Genomic DNA, 23,987 nt, shown 5'->3' on the forward strand with positions numbered 1-23,987 from the left:
AAAAAATAGAGGTTTTCAAATGAATCGAAGCCTTATATGAAATGTAATATTTTTCACTTACCACAATTTTCTGAAGTTGTTAAGTTATAAAAACACCTTTTACATGTTATAAATGTACTTTTAATGGAAATATAAGTTTCAAATAGCATAACACATGTGAATAAAATGGTCTTCAGCAATGTCAAGCTTAAAAAAAACAGGTTGTCAATTTAGGTCGTTCCCCACATTTGCATATTAAAAAGCATATAAATGATATGGTAGATAGAGATATGCTTCTTTTTGCTCAAATCTTTGTTTAGATATGATAAAACATGGAGCCTGGATGTAACATGACTGTCACTTTCAACTATATATGTAGACAGTATGATTTGATGCAAAGTTATTTACTTTACTTTTTAAAACCGGCATGAAATTTCAGCCTCAAAAGGCCAATATTTTAACCACTAGCTATCAAACAAAAGAAAATAAAGGAAGTCTGTGAAACAGACAAGGTAAAACAACCAGTAATAAGTGCTTTTGATACAGATTCAGTGAAATCTGGTAAAAGGAATTCAACTTGTATGTGCATAGAACCTCATTTTTCACTTGCTTCATACTGACCGTTAGACTAAGACCATTAAAGCAGCACATTTTGCACTCTTATTCTGATTTTTATCTACTTTTTTTTGTGTTCAGTGTTCAAAAATGAGTTAAACATCTACATTAGATACCACAAACACAAATAGAAAACCAGAAAAATCTGTCAGAGAGAAAGTAAGCATGCTACTTTTGTAAAAATATTGAAACAACTGAAAAAGTTCAATTTTGGGCATGTAGGCTGAAATGTCACTTTTTTACAAAATTTCTATCAAATAAAAGTGGAAATCATTTATTCTCATGTAGTTTGACAAATTAATACCAATAGATCATTCAGGGAAGTTGTCAAAGTACAAATTCAATATTTCCTGAATTCACCTCTTAGGCCACAGACCACAATTAAATTCCCCTATTAGTTCTTTATAACGTTTTGTTTCATTAAAAAAATTGCACCTTGCATTTTTGTCAAATCTTTTGTGTGTATAATGTATAGTACTAGTCCAAAAATATATCCAAAATTCAGAAAGATTGAACCAATGACTCTTACAAATTTAGCCAATACACATCCATACCCCTATGGACAAGTCAAGAGATGTTCCGAAAACTGTAAATATCACCTTTTTGCACCTGGCCTAATCACTCTTTCCATATCAAAATCAGTTAAAATACAACATCCAAAAGATTATTTCATCTCTCTTCTTTTATTTCCACCCAAAAAAAACTAAGAAATGAGTGAGGAAGGGAAAGAAAAAAAATTAAGAAAAAATACACTCTAATTAAAAGGAACTATATTCGTGGACAACGAAAAGCGGGATCATTAATTGTGGTCTTGGGCCTATTAGGGGTCTAAAACTTGACCAATTCTAATAAAACTTGGCATGATTTAAGCTTAGTGTATTATAAAACAGTTTACAAAGTTTCAAAGCCATATGATACCAATTATAAAAAATGTGGCATTTTTTAAATCTGAACTTTGGGTGCTGAATTGTGGCGTTGAATTAGAACAATTTCAACTATCAAATTTGGGCTTCTAAAAACCAAAATATACCAAAACTTACATTTTTTAATGTTTCTATGTATAAGTTATCACCTATTAAAAGCAACAGATAGCATACTTCATGTTTCAGACTTATAAAAAATGGCCAGAAGTAAATTTTATATGAGCCTGTGCCAAAAAATAGAGGTTTTCAAATGAATCGAAGCCTTATATGAAATGTAATATTTTTCACTTACCACAATTTTCTGAAGTTGTTAAGTTATAAAAACACCTTTTACATGTTATAAATGTACTTTTAATGGAAATATAAGTTTCAAATAGCATAACACATGTGAATAAAATGGTCTTCAGCAATGTCAAGCTTAAAAAAAACAGGTTGTCAATTTAGGTCGTTCCCCACATTTGCATATTAAAAAGCATATAAATGATATGGTAGATAGAGATATGCTTCTTTTTGCTCAAATCTTTGTTTAGATATGATAAAACATGGAGCCTGGATGTAACATGACTGTCACTTTCAACTATATATGTAGACAGTATGATTTGATGCAAAGTTATTTACTTTACTTTTTAAAACCGGCATGAAATTTCAGCCTCAAAAGGCCAATATTTTAACCACTAGCTATCAAACAAAAGAAAATAAAGGAAGTCTGTGAAACAGACAAGGTAAAACAACCAGTAATAAGTGCTTTTGATACAGATTCAGTGAAATCTGGTAAAAGGAATTCAACTTGTATGTGCATAGAACCTCATTTTTCACTTGCTTCATACTGACCGTTAGACTAAGACCATTAAAGCAGCACATTTTGCACTCTTATTCTGATTTTTATCTACTTTTTTTTGTGTTCAGTGTTCAAAAATGAGTTAAACATCTACATTAGATACCACAAACACAAATAGAAAACCAGAAAAATCTGTCAGAGAGAAAGTAAGCATGCTACTTTTGTAAAAATATTGAAACAACTGAAAAAGTTCAATTTTGGGCATGTAGGCTGAAATGTCACTTTTTTACAAAATTTCTATCAAATAAAAGTGGAAATCTTTATTCTCATGTAGTTTGACAAATTAATACCAATAGATCATTCAGGGAAGTTGTCAAAGTACAAATTCAATATTTCCTGAATTCACCTCTTAGGCCACAGACCACAATTAAATTCCCCTATTAGTTCTTTATAACGTTTTGTTTCATTAAAAAAATTGCACCTTGCATTTTTGTCAAATCTTTTGTGTGTATAATGTATAGTACTAGTCCAAAAATATATCCAAAATTCAGAAAGATTGAACCAATGACTCTTACAAATTTAGCCAATACACATCCATACCCCTATGGACAAGTCAAGAGATGTTCCGAAAACTGTAAATATCACCTTTTTGCACCTGGCCTAATCACTCTTTCCATATCAAAATCAGTTAAAATACAACATCCAAAAGATTATTTCATCTCTCTTCTTTTATTTCCACCCAAAAAAAAACTAAGAAATGAGTGAGGAAGGGAAAGAAAAAAAATTAAGAAAAAATACACTCTAATTAAAAGGAACTATATTCGTGGACAACGAAAAGCGGGATCATTAATTGTGGTCTTGGGCCTATTGTCCGCCATTACTGGACATCACACAAGTTCCCGTAAAATTTTGACGTCATAATAGAAAATGTCTGACGCCACAATGGAAAAGTGATTGTTGTATGACATCAAAAGTTCGAGCGGGACAGATTCTCGGGTCAAGCGGGAATAGCGATAAGGTGTATTCATAGCCTGTATGTAGGAAGAACAAATGTGCACATTTTCCCTTCAAAATCTTGGGTCCATGATTATTCGATAAACATGCTTTAAAATATTGTTCATTTCTACTCACCGATTGTAATTTTCAGCTCAGCTTATATTGTACATGTGGTCTAACATCTGTAGTTTCCTGTGTAAAATATAGTTTGCCGACCTGCAGGTCCAGTTTGCCGACAAGAAAATAAAGAGGGTAAATCGTTCACGGTGAAGAAATGTTTTCCGTTTTTAATGAAACTTGACAGATCAAATTAATTATTTTTTTCTATCATCGGAAATATCCCTCATGGAAAGTAATTCAAATTAAAACTGTTTTATTATGCTATACAATATTGCTAACTTAGTCATATTCTTTAAATTTACTTCAGGTACACCGACGGTACATTTTCTATTCCTCAGAATTTATCAAAACTTTTTTCAAATATAAATTTGAATGAATTCATTAGCATCTTCTGCAATAATATTAAAACTCCATTTTTAAGCGAAGGCTTCTGGTATGTAAAACCAGTTATGAACGAATCTGAATAGATAAAATAAAAAGTAAAGATACCTAAAGGAAAGTCAAACGCACATGTATGTCAAAAATGAACGGACAATGCTATGGCAAGAAACGGAAAACGACAAAAGACAAACAACGATCGCAAAATAAATAAATAAAAAACAAAACAAGTCAACAACTGCACAATAGATAATAATAGTATAAATTATGGGCTATTTCACAACTATATCAAATCTTGAGAGCCGGGTGAAACGTAAATTTTTTTTTACACTGAGTTGCTACCGTGACGCTAAAATATTTGTCGACTGCAACAACCTATGAAATGTTTGTTTTAAACATTTAACGACTGTAGCAACCGTTAAAAATTTATAATAAACATTTTATGACTGTAACAACCTTTAAAAAGTTGTAACAAACATTTTACAACTGTCCCAACTCTAAAAACGTTGTAACAAACATTTTTTGACTGCATCAACGTCTGAAAAGTTGACACAAACACATTGCAACTGTCCCAACTATTAAAAGGTTGGGACAAACATTATACAACTGCCACAACTTTTGGAAAGACTGTAATAAATGATATTTGACTGTGACAACCCCGTAAACCACTGCAACAGTCCTAAACTGACTGTTGATAACATTTTTTGATTTTCACAACCCATAAAAGTGTTGTGACAGACATTAATCAACTGTATCAGTTTCTTTGACAGTCATCTTCAGTCTTCCACAGACTAAGACAGTCGTACAACGACTGTTACTGGTATGGACAGTTGTTTTTTCGTCCAGTAGTGAATACCAAACTACAAAGATAATTTAAAACGGAAAATCCATTATCTAATGTCGAAATCAATTGCACAACGAGTAGAAAACAACGGTCATATTCTTGACTTGGTACAGGCGTTTCCTCATGTAGAAAGTATTGGCATAAACCCGGTTTTATAGCTAGCTTAACATCTGACTTATAAAAGAGTCAAATGAAATTTGATATTGACAACAATGTGCAAACAAAATACACTGAAATAATAGTTAAAATCTCAAAATCATTGTTCAGCGTTCAAAATAACCTATACTCTTAATCACTATTAAAACAAACAAAATATGTAAAAGGGAAAACAAAATGCTATATAAACAAAACACATAAGCAAAAATGAAAAAAATAATACAAAATTAACGCCAACAAGGTAGCCTTACCCTGCTACATCCTGTATATGCCTATCCCAAGTCACACGATTGTAACGCAGTGGATGACGTTTGTTGCGTCGTATTATAATTGATTATCGTTAATTTTTCTTACATAAATTAGGACCGTAGTTTCAAATATGTCTAGCTGAGATCTGTGCCATTGCCAATACTTCCACATCTTCTTATTTCGATAGTACACGATGGCGGGATATATAGGTACCGAGCCACACCAAAAAGATATTATCAAAAAGACTAAACAATAAAGGTTAATAATTCACAAAGAAAAGTAAGAGAACACTGTAACACGTAATTAAGATGAAAAACAACGTCAGTACCTAGAATATATACTTCAAGACCGTGCCATTAGAAGTAGAAACCCGTAAAATATAACCGAAGTGAAAAAAAATGTAGAAAAAAAAAAGATTTTGGGTAAGGTCAACGAAAAACAAAAATAACGTAACTATGTTTAATAACCTCACGGAGGCAGCTTCCTTGGTTTTTTCTATATGTTACACAATTATGTTATGATTAAACCGTTATACTCTACCAAGGATGGTTGAACTGCACTTCACGAAGCCGCAAAGGGAGGGCATACAGAAATTGTCCGTTTGCTAATTGACAATAGTATTGACGTCAATATACAGTCTAAGGTAAGTTGCCGATTAAATAATATAAATATCATTGAAAAAAGTGAATAGAAATTAAAAACTGATCAAACAGCAATCACCTTCTTGACAAACATAGTAATTTACAGAACACCACAATGCACTGTTAATACTGCCTTACTCGCCAATGGCGTACACAGGCAGTAAGTTAGAAAGTTCACAGCTCAGTGAATGCTTCTTCAATGTTTTTATATAAATTTCTTGCAAAAATGTAGTCTTATGAATTTATACTATTTACCCGCTTTTTAATAGGGTTAAGCGACGTTTAATTGCACATATCTGGCTGGAAAATACAAATGTTAAATTATATTTGAAGCCATTGTTGATGAAATTATGAATATGATCTATCCATCAATGTATTGTCATTTGCTGATCTCCTTTACTTTGCATACCATGCAAAACTCGACAACGGCTTATGCCATCTACAGTTCCACACTTTAACTGGTAGATTAAGATGCGTAATCTAGATTCGAATCATCTGAAGTGAATTTAAAGGATACTTATATATGGTCCAGTTCATATAAAAAGGTACAAGAACGAAAAGTTAGCGAGATTAAAAAAAGTGTTCATAATTTTTAAAGTTGTGATTAACATGATTGATAAAATACCATTATTATCCAATGCATTTAAGCTGTAAGTTATTTACACATTTCAGTCCTAGCCCGCTTTTTTTATGATTATTTTCAATATTTTCAAATTTTATATTCATTTGTCCATGTTCAGTTTAAATGTCTTATCAGGCCGGTAGATAATGTTATCTCAGGTAGCTCCATTTTATGGGGACAATGCTATTGCTTAAATGGCTGAAATCCATTCTGTTTAATGGTTACAACTGTTCGTACCACGACCGAGGACTGTTGATTTATTGATATTGAATAACTTACCTTGACTTAAATTTCAAAACCACAAGATGTCATCATTTTGCATTCATTTTATTGTTCAACTGTTGAATGTTAACCATTTCTCTATGTAGGACAGTAAATAGTTTAATTATGTCTAAATGTAACATTTGTCCGTGTAATAAAGGATTTGACACTGCTTAAGTATAACCATTTAGATATTTCTACGTAATTTTCGCTTTAACTGACAAATTCGGGACCGAATTTACCTTTTTGCTGGAAGTTTACATTTATACCAATGTTTATGGGTAAAATCATTTTTACAAAATTATTTTAAATACCTTCAACAACGTGTCATGTTACCTTTACCAACAACACATTTTGTACATTTTCGCATTTAGCCACCCAACAGTTTATGAAACTGAAAAAAAAGAAAAATGATTTGATTTGATTTGTTTTTGGTGTTTTAACGCCACTTTTAAGCATCGCTTTTGGGCTATTTCGTGGCGGCCAGTTTTTTTTTTGGTGGAGGAAGCCGGAGCGCCCGGAGAAAACCACCGACCTTCGATAGGAAAACTGACAATCCTAGTCAATTAAGATTGGAGTCGTGTGCACCCGCACGAGCGGGGTTCGAACTCACAACCTCAGTGTTGACTGGCTAGTGATTACAGTAGTAACTACTTAGACCACTCGGCCACCGAGGACCCAAAAGAAAAAATGAAAAACCGACAATAAGAAATTAGAAAAAACAAAAGCATCATACTTTATATCAAACCCTAAAGTTTAAGGCAACTTTAAGAAATAAATTTGTCATAGCTACCAACATTTACCCCTCAGGCCACACCAATTTAATTTCTTATTCTACGAATTTTTCGACTCCACAAATTAGGGCGAGCGAGCGATTTGAAAATTTTAATAATAAAAAAAAAATTAATTTGCAAATATTTTAGGCGAAGCTTGAAAAAGGCGAGCGTTTATAATTTTTTTTTTAAAACATAAAATAATAAGTTTTGACAATATTTATCAAAATAAGATGGTATAAAACTTGATTTACAACATGTACTTTGATATGCAGTGTTCTTTTTTCCTCTTCACCAAGAACTGATAGAATAATTATTTCAATTGCTTAAAATGATCTCCATTGAATTGTCATAGATGTCTTTCCTCCTTTACGGGACATGGCGACTGTCTTGCAAGAAGCAGGAACTGCTCATCCTTCCAGAATATCCGTGTTCACTTTTAGTTTTTTTGGGGTTCAAGCTGTTTGTTGATGCGTGTACATTTTTAGTGTTTTGTATTATATGTTGGTTGTCTGTGTCTCTGTCGTTTTAGTGTTCTCATTTTAGTTCTTTGTCTGTTTTGCACTTTGTATATACATAAGATGTGGTGCGAGTGCCAATGAGACAATTCTCCATCCAAGTCATAATCAGGTTGGGAACAACCCCTAAAATGATGAGAAACCCCTCAATGTAATAACTCTGTTTTATGAGGGGTACATTTCAAGTGATATACAGTATTATTTTTGTAAAAAAACACTTTGTAGTACAAAAGGGCACATATTTATATTCTTTGAAGAACCTTTTCCCAAAGAACTATACATCTATCTGGTATTATATGGCCAAAACATGTCCACGAATTTTGTAATATTCGTGGACCATTATGTATATCTTCTTAACTATTAAACATAAGTGGACCCCTTATCTAGAAAAGTTGATCCAAATATGATGAATTTTCCCCCCTTTTAAGTTTAAAAATCTAAGTTTTTCTCTTTTTTTTCTTAAACAGTTAAATGACCCCTTGTCTGAGGGACAGTCCCACATTTAAGGGAATATTCATTTGGAGGGTTGTTCCAAACCTGATAGTGTTTTTAAAGTTAATACAATTACAGGTCAAAGTACGGCCTCCAACAAAGGGCTTTTGCCCAGACCAAACAGCAAGCTATAAATGACCATAAAATTACATGTGTAAAACAATTCAAACAGGAAAACCAACAATCTAATCTATATACAAACGGAGAAATACACATAAAACTCACCAACAAACGACAACTACTGAACAACAGGCTTCTGGCGCAGGGCAGGTGCATAGACATATAGCTGGTTTGGATAGGTTTGTTCCGCCGGCAAATAATATTGCAGTTGAAGGTAACACTTCTCCTTCAGAAGTTCTGCGTACTTTATTCTAACAACGAAAATCAGCATGATTTCGCAGGAGAATGTAAATAAGGGGGAAGGAAACCAATGTAAATATATCTTTTAAATGTTTACAAAAAAAACGAACGATGCAGGTAATAAACACGATTACTTTCGGATGCGGGAGGCGGGAATATATTTTTTTTTCCGTTTTGAAAAAAAAAAATTATGTGCGGGCGTGTCCGACGAACAAGGAATTAAATTGATGTGGCCTTATAATAATACACCAATCAGGAGAAAACTCCATATCCCAAACGATTACACACTGTGCAGCTTCTAATGGATTTAGCATCTATAAAATAAAATCAACAATAGTATACCGCTGTTTAAAAGTCATAAATTGATTGATTGATTGTTGATTGTTGGTTGCTTAACGTCCAGTGGCAAATATTTCATGCATATTCAGGACGAGAACAAGTTCACAATAAATACAATAGGTAGGTTCTGTAATAGATTAAGGGATTAAGGTCGGAGAAATTTAGTCTGCCATAAATCGATTGAAAGAAAACAAATCTGGGTTGCAAACTAAAACCGACAGAAACACATCAAAACATATAGAAACTTTTTTATATTAAAACATGTAAATTGCAAAAAGCACATCTGAGAAATATTAAACATATGAACAACAATATTTAACGGCTCATATGTTTTCTTTCAAGATGAGTTACATCTCTGTTTTCACGTTTAATGGAACTTACCGATCTTGAATAATTGTAATAAAAATAAACATATCTCCTGTTTAAACGTCATGAAAGTTGCACAATTGACATATTTAATCTATATTAACCTTCTGCATGTTCTGTTTTAGAAATATTAAATACAAACCATGCCTCATACGCACTGAAATTAAATCCACAACTACAAATTCAAATTAAACATCTACAAAATGCAACATTGTAGTCAACAGGGCGACCCAGACACATTGTCAAATATGTGCTCAAATCTGGGCTATTTACTCCATATAATTAATATATTTTGATTACATGATCCTGTTTGTCACTCTTTCCACTTCTGACAAACTAATCTAAACTGAATATATATATTTCCATCTTTCGAGTATTGTTCAATAGTAAAACAAATTGTTTATACAGTATTTAACTCTCCATCATACATATTTTCTGGTTCTTACATAACAGTTTTCATAAAGGATGTTAATGTTAACTTATGCATATGTACCTTTTTTGATATATAATACGAAAAATTATTATGGGTTCAAGATTTTACCCTTCATGTGAGATGTAATGTGTATATCACTAACAGACATGTTAATGTAGGTAATGTTTTTGTAATTGTCTAACAAGGATAAGTTGACCGCACTGCATGAAGCTGCACAGAATGGAAATACAGAAGTTGTCGATTTTCTAATTGAAAACAATATTGATGTCAATATACAGTCCATGGTAAGTTGAACATTATATATTAAATATAAAAAATCAAAAATCAAAAACATTAATAGAAATTAAGTTTCTGTCGTCAGATAAAAACCAATTTTGGATTTTGGAGAAAACATTGCAATTTACAAGACACATTCAAGCTCAGTAACTGCTAATTAACTAATGTATTGATATATCGCTTAACGATAAAGTGCAGTAACATTTTCCAAGCTTTTCACGTATGTATAACCACTCCAAACAGAATATATTTATTTGTAATACTCTAGAAATTGACAATGAGGGTCGGGTAAATACAAAAAAAACAACAAAAAACGACAACATAGACAAGAGAGATGATTTCAGCTTCCCAATTGTGAACTTTTCATTTCTATGTAGCAACATTCCAGCAGCGCCTGCATACGGAGTATATATCCCCCAATTAATACGATATTCACGGGCTTGTATTTCATATTTTGATTTCCTTGATAGAGGATTGCTGCTCACAAGGAAGCTAATTATACCAAAAGTGCCGAGTGGTGAAGTTGAAATCATCCCTTCGTAAATTTTACGGACGCAATGACGAGTTTGTTGACCGGTTTGGAATATCCGTTTGAATGTCCCTCTGGTATCTTTCGTCCCTCTTTTTCAAGTCATGACAAAAGGTATCTTATGTAAATTTTAATTGCATGTGATCAATCCCTCTGCTCCCACGTCATGATCTATCTCAATTATATATTAATCTTACATAATGCCATGTTATTTGGTAGTTTTGTTTATTCCTGTTAGATTGACGGATATAGTTAACGGGTAAACAAAAGCTAGAATTGTCACTGAGGACTAAATGCAGATAGCCATCTTTGAACATTTGTTTTTATAGTGAATAAGATAATAACACAATGTTGACTGCTGTACCCCTTTTTTGACATTATTACCTTTTATGTCTGTTTGGTTTGATCACACATCGTTGTAAATATAATGGAATTTGATGCGACTGTCATACAAATGAGGGGTCTGCATAGGATACACAGGTCAGGAATATGACAGTTGTTATCCATTCGTTTGATGTGTTTGATCTTTTGATTTTGCCTTTGATTAGGGACTTTCCGTTTTGAATTTTTTTCGGAGTTTAGTATTGTTGTGATTTTACTTTTTTTAAATAACTTTTTCGAATTAGCTTTGATTTTCATTTTACGCTACAGCTATTTCAATTTTATATTTTACAAAATGGCAGGTCAACAAACAATCAAGATACAATTTTTGCAAAGTGCTTGAACAGTTTAAACCGACAAGTCAGTATTTCGTCCACAACTAGAAATAGATATGATTTACATTCGCAGACTATATTTTATTGATAGTTTCACCGTCATCTCGTGTAACTATTAAAAAGAAGATGTGGTATGATTGCAAATGAGACAAATCTCCACAAGAGACCAAATGACACAGAAATTACTAACTATAGGTCACCGTACGGCCTTCAACAATGAGCAAATCCTATACCGCTTAGTCAGCTATAAAAGGCACTGAAATGAAAAATGTAAAATAATTCAAACGAGAAAAGTAACAGCCTAATTTATATACAAAAAATAAACGAAAAACAAATAACACATCAACAAACGACAACCACTGAATTACAGAACGGATATGCAGGCGCTGCTTGAATGTTGCTACATAGAAATTGAAAGTCCACATTGGGAGCTGAAACTATCAAAGATATTGTATCCATTATCGGGTTTCGACATATATCCGTTATATATATATTTTTAGTATCTAATAATTATTTATATATATTGTTTTTGTGGATTTTCTTATCTTTTCGTCATTTTATATTTTGCCGTAGCTTTGCCAATTTTTCTTCGATTTTGAGTGCTCACTATAGTTCCTAGGACGTTCTTTATTGGTATTAACAGACAACAGAAAATAGAATATACCATCCAGTGTTCAAAATTTAAAAAAAAAGTCTATAGTGATAAATCAAGTTATTCGTTTCTGATGCAGCCCATAAAGTCCGCCACTAAGCAAGTTTGAAAAAATCCATTTCATAATAAACGTTTTAAAACTTTTTATAGCAAACCAGTACTATACATCCATAGCCGATACACATTTAAAATATAACAATAATAACATTGACCTACTTGGCAGCGAAGGTTGATAATGTCAAATTAAAGAATTTGTCGTAACTTTTATAAATAATCTTATCATGAATAGCATTAATAAAACTCATCATACTAATTAAATATTATAAATACATCCATCATATATACTATAATTAAACTCATCATAGATAATAAAAATAAAGTCATCATAAGAAAATCATTTTTATATCTGACTATTGAACACTGGCGAAGAAAAATTCTGGATATTTGCAGATATTTCTCGGTAACTGATATAGACATCATTTTAGAATAGTGAAGCTTATTATTGATTCTTACTCTAGTTTAGTTCAATAAAGATAAAATTGAAAATGAAAATAAGAAAAATTTCAAATAGACAACAACTCGACCAGCACAGCACAATGCCACCAACGGGTCTTCAACACAGCTTGAAAATCTTGCATCAAGGAGGCTGGTTTTAGCTGGCCCCTTAAACAAAAACATGTAGTAGTTCAGTGAAAATGGGCGTCACAATAAACTCCGACCCTGATAAATAAACTGATTAAATAATCCTGTTCTTATATTTAAATCTTGCTAACATTATGACCAAACTAGTTTGACTGTGGTAACAAATCTGAAGAAAATAAAAACGCTTACATATTTTGTCTTAGCGCTATAGAACGCTTTGTTCGATTTCAAACATACCTGAAATAACTAAGGCCCTTCAAAGATGAGTACATGATAAGTTAATATGTTTATTAGAAGCACATTGACCTTGCCACCAGATTGTGGTACAAACATGTGTATTTGTGAAAAAAGCATTTGTAAGTTACAAAATCCAAACATACACTAACATTTGATTGGTGATTGAAAAACCCACTACCTACCACTCTGTCCTTAACCTGCAATGCTTGCGATGATTGTGTCTGTCTACAACGTTTAAAGAATATTTACGATATAACATGCTTTGGAAAACCCTAACTTGGCAACAGTACATGACTTCTCTACAATGATGTTTCATCAAATTGTAAATTGGTAAGGTTTATAATCGGTTACCATGTGATGTCTTGAAGCAGTTTCATTGATATGTGGTTTCATCTGGTATGTTTATTAAAAAAAATTACCTACCGTTCTGAAATGATATATCTCAATATAGGAATATAAGTGGTCCTTAATAAATAGTGCGTACAATTCATACTGAAATTGTCCGGTCACTTAGACTATACTTCATCAATATAATATCACAAGTTTTGTGTATAACATCACAGGATTGTGTGTTGCAATGACATATAACATTTCAAGAAATTTCATAGCAAAGAAAGAAGAAATAATTTGTTATATAAGATCTCCAGCATCATAGACAGACTTCCTTAGAGATTCAATAACAAAAACCTAACTGATCAAGAAACACCTGTATAATTAACGCGATGTATATATATATATAACGCAACACATTAACATTGACCAAAGCGATGTGGGGTAATATCAATAACAATAGACAATGAAGATACAGATGAATCAAACAAAACAAGGGTCATCATTTCAACCTGCGTCATACGTATACTGTAAACTACACAGAAAACAACACGAAATCAAACATTGATAGAAAATATAGGCAATACCAAGATTTGTGTCCTAGACTATGACGGGAAATATAAGCATTGAGGTGCACTGAAAGCTCGCTGAAAATTCACACCATCAAAAAAAAGTACTGCATATATGTTTTGAAAAGAAAACTACATAATGACAAAAATCACGAAAGTCTTTTAAAGAGTAAGGAGAGCATTTCATCCAACATATAATCCAAGCATGTGCAATTTTATGATGAAAAATAAAACAATAACTTATAAATACAGAATCAATAAGACTGCATGGTTAAGACAATTTGCGTAAAAAGCTAATGCGTTCTACTATTATACAGTTCATGATAAAATATAAAATACAGAAAGTAACCGTGGTATGCCTCCTATATATATACTCATTAATGATATTATGATACGACACCTTAATAGCCATGCTCTTTTACATATCAATGTCAAACTACAATGCTTAAACTCTTGATTGTCAAGATGTGGTGATTTTCCTTCAATGTTGATTTAATATGTTTATCATTTTAAACGTTTGTCATTTTTTAGTTTAATTTGAAGTAAGACAGACAGACTTTCTCAAGAAATCAGTATTTATAATAAAAGAAATTACCGATTCCTGATAGTAAAAAGGCAATTTGAAAATATTTTTACAAGAATATTTAGACATTATATATAGACGTAGTAGCTCTATCTATGGTGCGTTGTATAATATAAATTGCTGATTGATTCCCTTAATTATATTAACATGTTTACAGCAGTATGTGATAATGATACTGTCCTATTTATATATTATACAGGTGACAGAGTTGACATATTTGTTTTGAATTTCCCTCTGGTATCTTTCGCCCCTCTTTGAGAACAAGCTTGCGTAGTTTTAATTTATTTTAGAGGACATATCTTGCTATTTTATCCTTTATTGCTATGTGTTTTTCTGTATCCAGAATCGTCAAACTGCACTTCACATGACTACTGGTAGACGGAGCGGAACAGTTGATATCGTAAAGTCGCTAATTAACGGTGGTGTTGATCTTAACTTACAGGACAAGGTAAATGGATGACATATCTGGTATCAATTAAGATGACATTGTTTAAATCTATCATTATTTCATGTATTCCATGCAATTTGTATAGTGTAATAATATGTAAAGACGATGACGTCATTGTAGTAAACATAAATGTGATTGTTTTTCTTTGTGTATCTAACATTCTGTAAGGTCCAGATTGCAATAGCATTTGTAACTTATTTAAAAGTTGTATATATGGATAACATTTGAAAAAGGCTCCTGTTTGAAATATTAGGCAAAGTTAACCGCAATTTTCTAAAGAATGCATAACATAATCTAATTCATTACCTTTTGATGTTATATGTTTATTGAAGATAGTACAGCTATGTCGGCAGTGGCAAATATTACAGTTTTATTGGCAGCGCCTAAAGACTGAGTTTTTCTTAAAATATTTGAATGAAATTAGAAAGTAGTTTTCACTTGAGTTAAAGATATTTTAAACGAAATCCAGAAATGTTTTTAATCATGCAGATTTAAAAAAAAACCAAACCAATAAGCAGGAAGAATAAAAAAATCATTTCAGTTTTCTTTGATAACTATTTAAGCATCATATACACATAAATCATTCTTACAAGGCGTATTTGGCAACAATACCGGTCAAGAGGTAAATAAATTTTAAGAGCCGTAATGCAAGGGAAATTTGTATACCTCTAAACTTGTATTTTTGGCAAATACCCATTGTAAGCATGATGTCGTTGTTTATTTGACCGAATGTACTTTGTATCCATCACAACAAAAAGTATAGAGGTCTTTGGACATTCCGTTATTTTTAGACGTTGTATTTCCCATCTACCGTGGTATTTGCTTGCAAATACCCCTGCACATGGAATTCCCTATTGAAAAATACACCGGTAGAGAACAGAAAGCTATAAATATAGAAAATGAGGGAAACATACTATTTCTCTCATCAAATAAAAAAAAAGCATTATTAAATAAGATGGAATTATCTCAAAAATTTATATAATATTATATAAAAATGAGTTATGCATGAAACACTGTTTTCCATTCTACTAGATGCAATGATGAAATACCCCGGCACATGGAATTTCCTAATGAAAAATACACCGGCAGAGAAAAGAAAGCTATAAATAAAGAAAATGAGGGAAACATACTATTTCTCTCATCAAATCAAAATAAAGCATTATTACATAAGGTGGAATTATCTCAAAAAATCATATAATATTATATAAAAATGAGTTATGCATGAGACACTGTTTTCCATTCTACTAGATGAAATGATTAAACATAAAACTTTATAATCGATCACATCCTTGTAAGAAAATAACATAAACTACATGTTATATACCTTGATATGTAATTTAGGAAATGATTCATGGAAGTCATAGATTTGTTGGAAATTTACACATGGCCTTGGCCGTGTTATTCGAATTTTATCCTGAGCGTTATCAACGAATATCACGGCCCAGGCCATGTGTAAATTTACAACAAATCTATGGCTTCCATGAATTATTTCGATTCTAATAGGACAAATATGGTCATTAAAAAACTGAAGCGAGAGTAAGTATGCCATGTGTACGGCTGTTCTATTTTACCCACTGTTCATTGAATGTACAACAAATCTAATAAATCTGTAGCTTGCATGAATCATTTCTTTAATAACCGCTAGGAAAAAATGTGATTGTTTTTTTAAATTCTCAAACCCAACATTTGCCATTTTTAATATACATCTTTTTATCTTTAGCTCCCGTCAAATTCACTGTTGAAATTTTGTAGCCAAGGAGCCGCCATGCTGACTTGCTGAAATCAGTAAATGTGCGAATAATGCAATAAAACAGAAAAAAAGCAACACCTACCTCAAAAATTTATTTTAATGCAATTTTATCCGAATTTTCAAGGTTAACCAATTGAAAAACCTTCAGCGAAGCTGCGTTAATGTTTTCATTCGTATGACGTCATGTTTTGAAATGGCATTACTGCGCCAAATACATTAATGGAATTTCGCGGAATTTTAAATTAATTTGATTTTGTACATTTTTTCCGTCCCTAATGCATAAGTTATTTTTGTTATGCCTCAGAATAAGGATAAAGGTTATGCAGGGTTTTTCAATTGTAATTTTTAACTCAGCAAAATCGACAAAGCGTATGCACACAGGTTTAAACGATACATGTGGATTTACGTGGGAGATATATTATAACAGCCATTATTATGTACATGTCGGAGTCTAAATATAGATATATCGAAAATTTTATCACGGTGTTGTTTACAAAGCGAAAGAAGCACGTCAGATTAGAATACGTTGTACAATTTCATGGTTCTTAGACGCTGATGCGTCCAATATTTATAAAACAGCATAAAAAGTAATAAGACTCCTACAACTATATCATTCCAATCCAACTACAAGAAAGAAGTACGTATACAATGATTTAAAACAAAAATCTGGATTAAATTTATACAAGATCTTATATAGTAATTATTCTACTATTCATAAATACTTCGTTTAGTGAGTTGATGGTCAGCTTAATCTTTTTAACATTTTGCCTGCAGATGATTCCTGTGACTTATATAGATTTTAAGCAGTATATTAAGGAGTTTATTATTAAGATAGGTAGGAATCCATGACTATTTTCTACCCACAGCTTCCATCGAGGGGTGCTACGGTTGCCTTTGAATCTAAGGTGCCTGTGGAGGTAATACAAGTTCATGGCGATTGGGCAAGTGATGCCTATAAATTGTATCTTCAATTTTCTTTATCAGAGAAAGTCTCCGTTGCTAATGCCATGACTAAATTTATCCCTTAATTGCAGTAATAAAGAAGAGGGTTTTAATCTTGTGTGATTCTATCGGGAAATATGTGGATTGGATGAAAGACACGGTAGTACAGAGTTTTAGTGAAGCTAATTTAGGTTACATTAAATATATTATTGATCAGGAGTGTTTGTATCTTCATGATTTTGATAGCTTTTCTCATGTTATTTTACATTTAGGTACCAATGATGTAGAGAATCATACTCCGGAGATTATTTCATGTAAATTTAGAAATTTGATCTATAGTATAAGAAATAGAAATAGAGACATAAATATATTGATATCTTCTAATTTACCGCAACCAGCTGATTTTGTTCAGTTAGGAAGTAAGGTTGTTGAGATTAATAAAGCCTTAGTTGGTATTTGTAAAGATGAGAAAATAAGTTTCATTAAGTCTAATAGAAGATTTTTATTAAAGGGTTCTCCTAAAAGAGATTTATTTGCTATTAAAGATGGAGGTTTGTATTTAAATGCAGCAGGAGTTTTCCAACTTAAAATGTGTTTTATTCATGTCATTTCGCATTTGTAAATTGCATATGTTTAATTAGATAGTTGTGAATGAATGAATCTTTTATTCTCATAAACTAAATACAAAGTTACAGAGAATGGAACATATATATATACATAAATAGACTAAATACATGCATGTGTGAAATACTACATGTAAGTTACATAGTTTAACTAGGAGGACATACTTTCACATAATAATTTTAATAAATTTACACAGTTTTTCTAATTGCACAGTATTTGTAGAATTGAATAAGACATAAAATTTGTATGTGTTTTGATTTTTCCAAAAATAATCAGTTAACATTTTTGTTCTATCTGTTTTAAGTGCTTCGCAAGTCATAATGTAGTGGTATTCGTCACCAATGTCAGTTGAGACACAAAGATGGCATACTCTATTGTCTCTTGCAAGACCCTGCCATCTTCCCGTCTCAACCGGCAATCGGTGACTGCCACATCTAAATGTGCACAATGTATACAAATGGTTATTTGACAAAATATTAAAATATTTCTCATTCTTAATTTCTGTCTTAAAAATTCTATAAAATAATCCTTTTTGTGAATCATCTATATCTGACAACAATGACTGTTTATATTGGTCTTGCAATTTTTGTCCAACACTTTTTGATACCCATTTATCAGCAAATTGCATATTCCATATGTTTGACATTCCACAGCTGTCTAGAATATTTTTTATATAAACAAGCCACTTGTTTTCATATCCATACATAGTAAAATTAACTAATAGAAGTTTATATAGTAAACAAGATATTTTACTTTCTTTATCATTTAATAATCTACCCCAGAAATTTATCATACGACATTTTGCCTTTAATGATATAGGATATCTGCTAAGCTCAGCATAAACAATAAAATTTGTTGTGCTTTGTTTTAAATGTAGAATCATCTTACAGAATCTGAGGTGAATACGTTCCAATAAATCAAAATTTTCAAAACCCCAAATTTCTGAGGCATAAATAAGAACTGGCGCTAGAGCTTTATCAAAAATATCTAACTGACACTCTATAGATATATTGTGTTGTCTGCATTTTTTTAAGGCAGAGTACATTGCTTTCATACCTTGCTCATATAAATGTTTTCGTGTTGTCAAAAACGAACCACTTCTTGCAAAAAATATACCAAGGTACTTGTAGTTTTTGACAATTTCAATTTTACTATCATCTATAAAAAAATTCAAGTTTTGTGGAATTCTACCACCTAAAAAAATTAATATTTTTGTTTTTTCAACATTAACCATCAGCTTTCATTTTTTACAGTAACTTGAGAAAGCATTTAACATATTTTGTAAATCAGAACTGTTTTCTGCTAACAGAACAGTGTCATCAGCATATAAACATAAACATATTTTCAAGTAAACGTCAAGTTCATTTTCTAACTCTGAGTTAATAAAAGTCAAACCAGATAAATTTGATCTCTCTAAAAATCTTGGAGATCATTTAGATATACTTGAAAATAAGGCAGGAGATAGGATTTTCCTCTGTCGGACACCGATTTCGCAAGAGGAAAAGGCTTTCTCATTATTATGAATTACACATGACTTAATATCTTTGTACATGTTCTGCATAATTCGATAAAATATACCGTCTATGCTATTATTTAACAGTTTGCATCAAAGTAAATTTCTGTGAATAGAATCAAACGCGCGTTGGAAATCAATAAAAGCGCAATGTAACTTTTTCTTCTTTACTTTCAATAGTTCAAATAATGCGTGCAACGAAAATATATGATCATTTGTGCTATATCCATGCCTAAAACCTGCCTGATTTTCGTGAAGTATTAAAAGTTAGTCTAGGTAATCACATAGTCTTGTATTCAATATAGAAGTAAATATTTTCCCGAGGCAAGATAAAAGTGTTATTGGCCGATAATTCTTCGGCTCTGATTTACTACTTTTGTTTTTAAACACTGGTATTACATTGCCTATAAGCCATGCCTCAGGTAAAATACCGGTATCAAAAATCAAATTAAAAAGATACACATAAACATCACACAAAAGATCAACAGTTGAACATATGTATTCATTTATTATCAAATCATCTCGAGGTGATTTGTTATTTTTAACACTTTTGATAGCTTTGATAACTTCGTCTTTTGTAATAGTTTTGTTCAAAAAATCATTTGATTCCTCGTGATAAATATCGAAATTAGGTTCCGATTTGGCCTCATAATCTTTATTTTCATTCATATCCTTAAAGAAATGAAAAAGAGATTGTAAGTCAATTTCATTATTAACCGTCTTTTTTTCACAATCAAAAGTTTCCAAAATTCACGGGGGTTTTTGGTTCTTAATTTTTTCTTTTTTTGTCTAAAATCAAAATTAAAAAGACGAATGCTATCGTTCATAGTTCTCTTATAATGATTTTCACTATTTCTCAATCGTTGCTTAAATACATTAGAGCCATAATGTTTAAATAATCTTAATAATATATGCTTGTCTACTTATAATACAATCTTTATTAAACCAGTCTTTGTTATTTTTTTATTCTTATATTTAGACATATTGACATGTACACCAAACGTTTTTCAGCAGGTTGAAGAAGAATATTTGTTACATCATCTACTAAAACATTTATAAAGTTTTGGTCTACAACATCTATATTTTTCACTCTTTTCTAATAGACGTGAAAAAAGTTCATCAACCTCATCATTATTTATGTTACCTGTGAACTCTAATATTTGTTCATGCTTCCATTTACCTATATGTTCAGTATCATTTGTAGAACACGATTTAGTCTCCTCTAGTGAGACTTTTTCACAATTTATCTCGAGAAAAAATGGAGAATGAATATCTAAAAAAAAGACTGCAAGATCAGAACTTCAAAATCTTTAATTTTACACATCATATTTGCTGAACTTAACACATAATCAACAACGCTTAAATTTCTACAAGTTGGTTTACCAACTCTATCTGCAAATAATCGTCCGTTTAGTATAAACATATTGTTGTTTTTACAAAAAATAATAAGTTTTCTACCAAAAGAATTCACATAATTATCTGGTGAAGTGCGTTGTTTAGGAATATCAAGATTATCAAATATATCTACATCTGAAAAATCAGTATAATCAAATAAATCATTGAAAATGTATCATCTAAATCATTTACTTCATAATGATCTGAGATTTCCAGGACGACTATTAAAATCGACAAATAAGATGACATACGGCGTGTCTTTAACAAAATTATGAAACTCAATCTCTATTTCTGAAATAGCATCATTTACAGCATAAACAGTGTTCTCGGGTGGTATATAAACAATTCCAAAAACAATATCTTTTGACAAATTTAAAGTTTTCACATTGATTTTGAACCAGAAAACAAAAAGACAGTCCGTATTTATTAGATGCACTATTTTTTTAAGAGATTTTTTGAAGCCACCTGTTCTATGATTAGACATTTTTGTTCTATTTTTAAAATGAAAAATAAAATTCTCACAAGTTATGTCATCAAGATCGTCTAATTTTGTTTCAGTAAAACAAACAATGTCATGTTTTTGTAAGAGGTGTTTAAACTCTGGACAAAGGAGTCTAATCTTCAGACCACATACATTCAAAATAATTAACCTTTAAATTGTTATTTGTATTTGACAAAGATTTATTATTACCGTTACTACTGTTTAGATAGTGAAAGTCTGATCCAGTAGAGTAATCATTTGGATAACAAGAGTCACGTGATCCTCCATGATACACCTATGAATGGTCTTTTTGGGGCTCGCGACGGGATATTTCATTCTGTCGTTGTTTCCTTGTATTTTTCTGGCGCGCTCCTTGGCTAATATACACCTGTCTTTCGTTGGTTTCCATTCTGTTGTCTACAGGCGGGATGAATTCGACAACGTCAATAAACAGTTTGTCGTTTTTAAAATTGGCTTTACGCTTCTGTTTTTTCGCCTCCTTAAAGAATGGCCATAATGATTTGCGGCGATCGTTTATTTCTTGAGGGTATTGTTCGTTGACACCAAACTTGGTTTCTCTTAATGCTGAGGCAGCAGAACGAACATCTTCTCGGTCCTTGAAATTTTTGATGCGGCAGATAATTGGTCTTGTTTTAAAAAGCGGTGTGCCATCTCTGTCTTTCACCTTCGAATCTTTACCAAACCTATGTGCTCTATGAAATTCCATTGGTGGGTCCATCTTCATCTCGTTTGCCATAAATCTGGAAATTAAGGCCTCTGTGTCTTCAGTTTCAAATAGATCTGACAATGGAATCCCTGTGAACACTATATTTTCTCTCATTGTTCTTGTCTTTATTTTTAGATGGCGCTCAACAAGTTGATCGAAGTATCTCTGCAAATGACCAACATATTGGGTCACATCATCATGCTCTGTCTGTAGTTTTGAAACTGATGTTGTTAAATTCTCCCTTTCTTTTTTCACTTGATTCAAATTTTTCATTCATAAATTCCATGCCTTTTTCAAAATCTTTCATGTGTTTGGTAATTTTGTCAACATTGTTTACAAAAGTGTTCATAGTGGTTTCAAATTTATTAAGTTTATCATTAAGGTTTTCCAATGTAGAGAGTTTCTGAAACATCTGGTCAATTTTTTGGGTAAGAACATCGATTTTATCAACACCCTGGTTCATGCTCGATTGCATAAAAGGCTGAATCATATTTGAAACTGGGCTTGGAGCATCAGTAGGTCCTGTGAAAAAATCTGGTAATCTAGGATTGAAGTTTTGAAAAATCTGTTGTGGAATATGATTTGCTTGCATTTGCTTGCATTCTTTGTATATTAGGAGACCCGCAATAAGTATTCATTGTTTTAAAGTTTGCTCAACTGGGTTTTTGATTGTCTTATGTTTCTTTACATTTTCGCTTTGAGAGTGAGTACTGTTCTGTTGTAACTTACTAGGTTTTTCATTGCTATCATTCTGACCTCTTGATTTCTTTCTTTTCTTTCCAGTTCCGGCATTCTTTTTTCGAATTTATAAGCTATCTGCATCAGAAAACTTAATAAGTTCGTTTGAATACTCAGGAATCAGTTTCTTAACACTTAAATATCAATGTTTTGACAATTTTTTAGGACTAGAAAAATTTTACGTCCATATCTTTTCACACATGTGCAATAGTAGTTTGTTAACTTTTTCTTTGTTTTTATTTTGTAGATAACCATTCAAGTAGGTGGCTTACAGTGAAGTTCTTTATTCATTGAGTCAGAAGATTTACAAAGAAGTAAACTATTCTTTGGATCGTCAGTAGGAGATTAACAAGAAAGTGTCGTATTAATTTCTTGAGACTCTTCAGGCTTAAACAAAAAAAATATCAGTTTGTGGGTCTGATTTATTACTATTCTAATATTGCTTTATCTGTTTTTTTTTGTTTTTTTGTTTTTTTATTGCGGGCTTGTTTATCGATTTTTTCTTGTAGGGCCCGCAATTCTGTATACTCTATGTCATGTATATGTATACATTATTTGTTAAATGAACTTGTACAATAATTTTTGGCCAAAATAAAAGTATCATTTATCTTGTTTTCTATTCTGAGCCAGAGATAATTGTACGTTTGTAATTCGAAAAACGCATAATTATATGCGAAGTTCGTTTTTTTCAACATTTCGAAATTCTGTTCTATCAATAGTGCCTGTTTAGTGAGTACTTTTACGGTACTTTGTATTCATTATTAGATATATCTTTAATTATCGTACTAGTGAGTTATTTTTATTTTTATTTTGTTTACATATTTAACTTATGCGGGCTATTTTTGTCGGGCCCGCAACTTTGTATACTCTATGTCATGTATATGTATAAATTATTTGTTAAATGAACTTCAACAATAAATGTCGGCCAAAATACAAGTATTATTTATCTTGTTTTCTATTCTGAGCCAGAGATGATTTAATTATAACTTCAT

At 31.5% G+C, this 23,987-nt stretch overlaps 2 long non-coding RNA genes across 2 annotated transcripts in view; both read left to right on the top strand.

Moving 5' to 3' along the window:
• LOC127717510 (uncharacterized) overlaps positions 1-5,676 on the top strand; it is a 77,231-nt gene extending 71,555 nt beyond the window's left edge. The window contains exon 4 of the long non-coding RNA XR_007989208.1: positions 5,583-5,676. This is a non-coding gene — a long non-coding RNA (uncharacterized LOC127717510). The remainder of the gene's footprint in view (positions 1-5,582) is intronic.
• Positions 5,677-10,012: 4,336 nt separating this feature from the next.
• LOC127717511 (uncharacterized) lies at positions 10,013-23,914 on the top strand. Its single transcript, XR_007989209.1, has 3 exons — positions 10,013-10,127; positions 14,721-14,825; positions 23,243-23,914. It is a non-coding gene; the product is annotated as an uncharacterized LOC127717511 (long non-coding RNA).
• Positions 23,915-23,987: the final 73 nt, after the last annotated feature.

Source organism: Mytilus californianus, unplaced genomic scaffold (assembly GCF_021869535.1).
Source record: "Mytilus californianus isolate M0D057914Y unplaced genomic scaffold, xbMytCali1.0.p SCAF_10, whole genome shotgun sequence".
Lineage (NCBI taxonomy): Eukaryota > Metazoa > Mollusca > Bivalvia > Mytilida > Mytilidae > Mytilus > Mytilus californianus.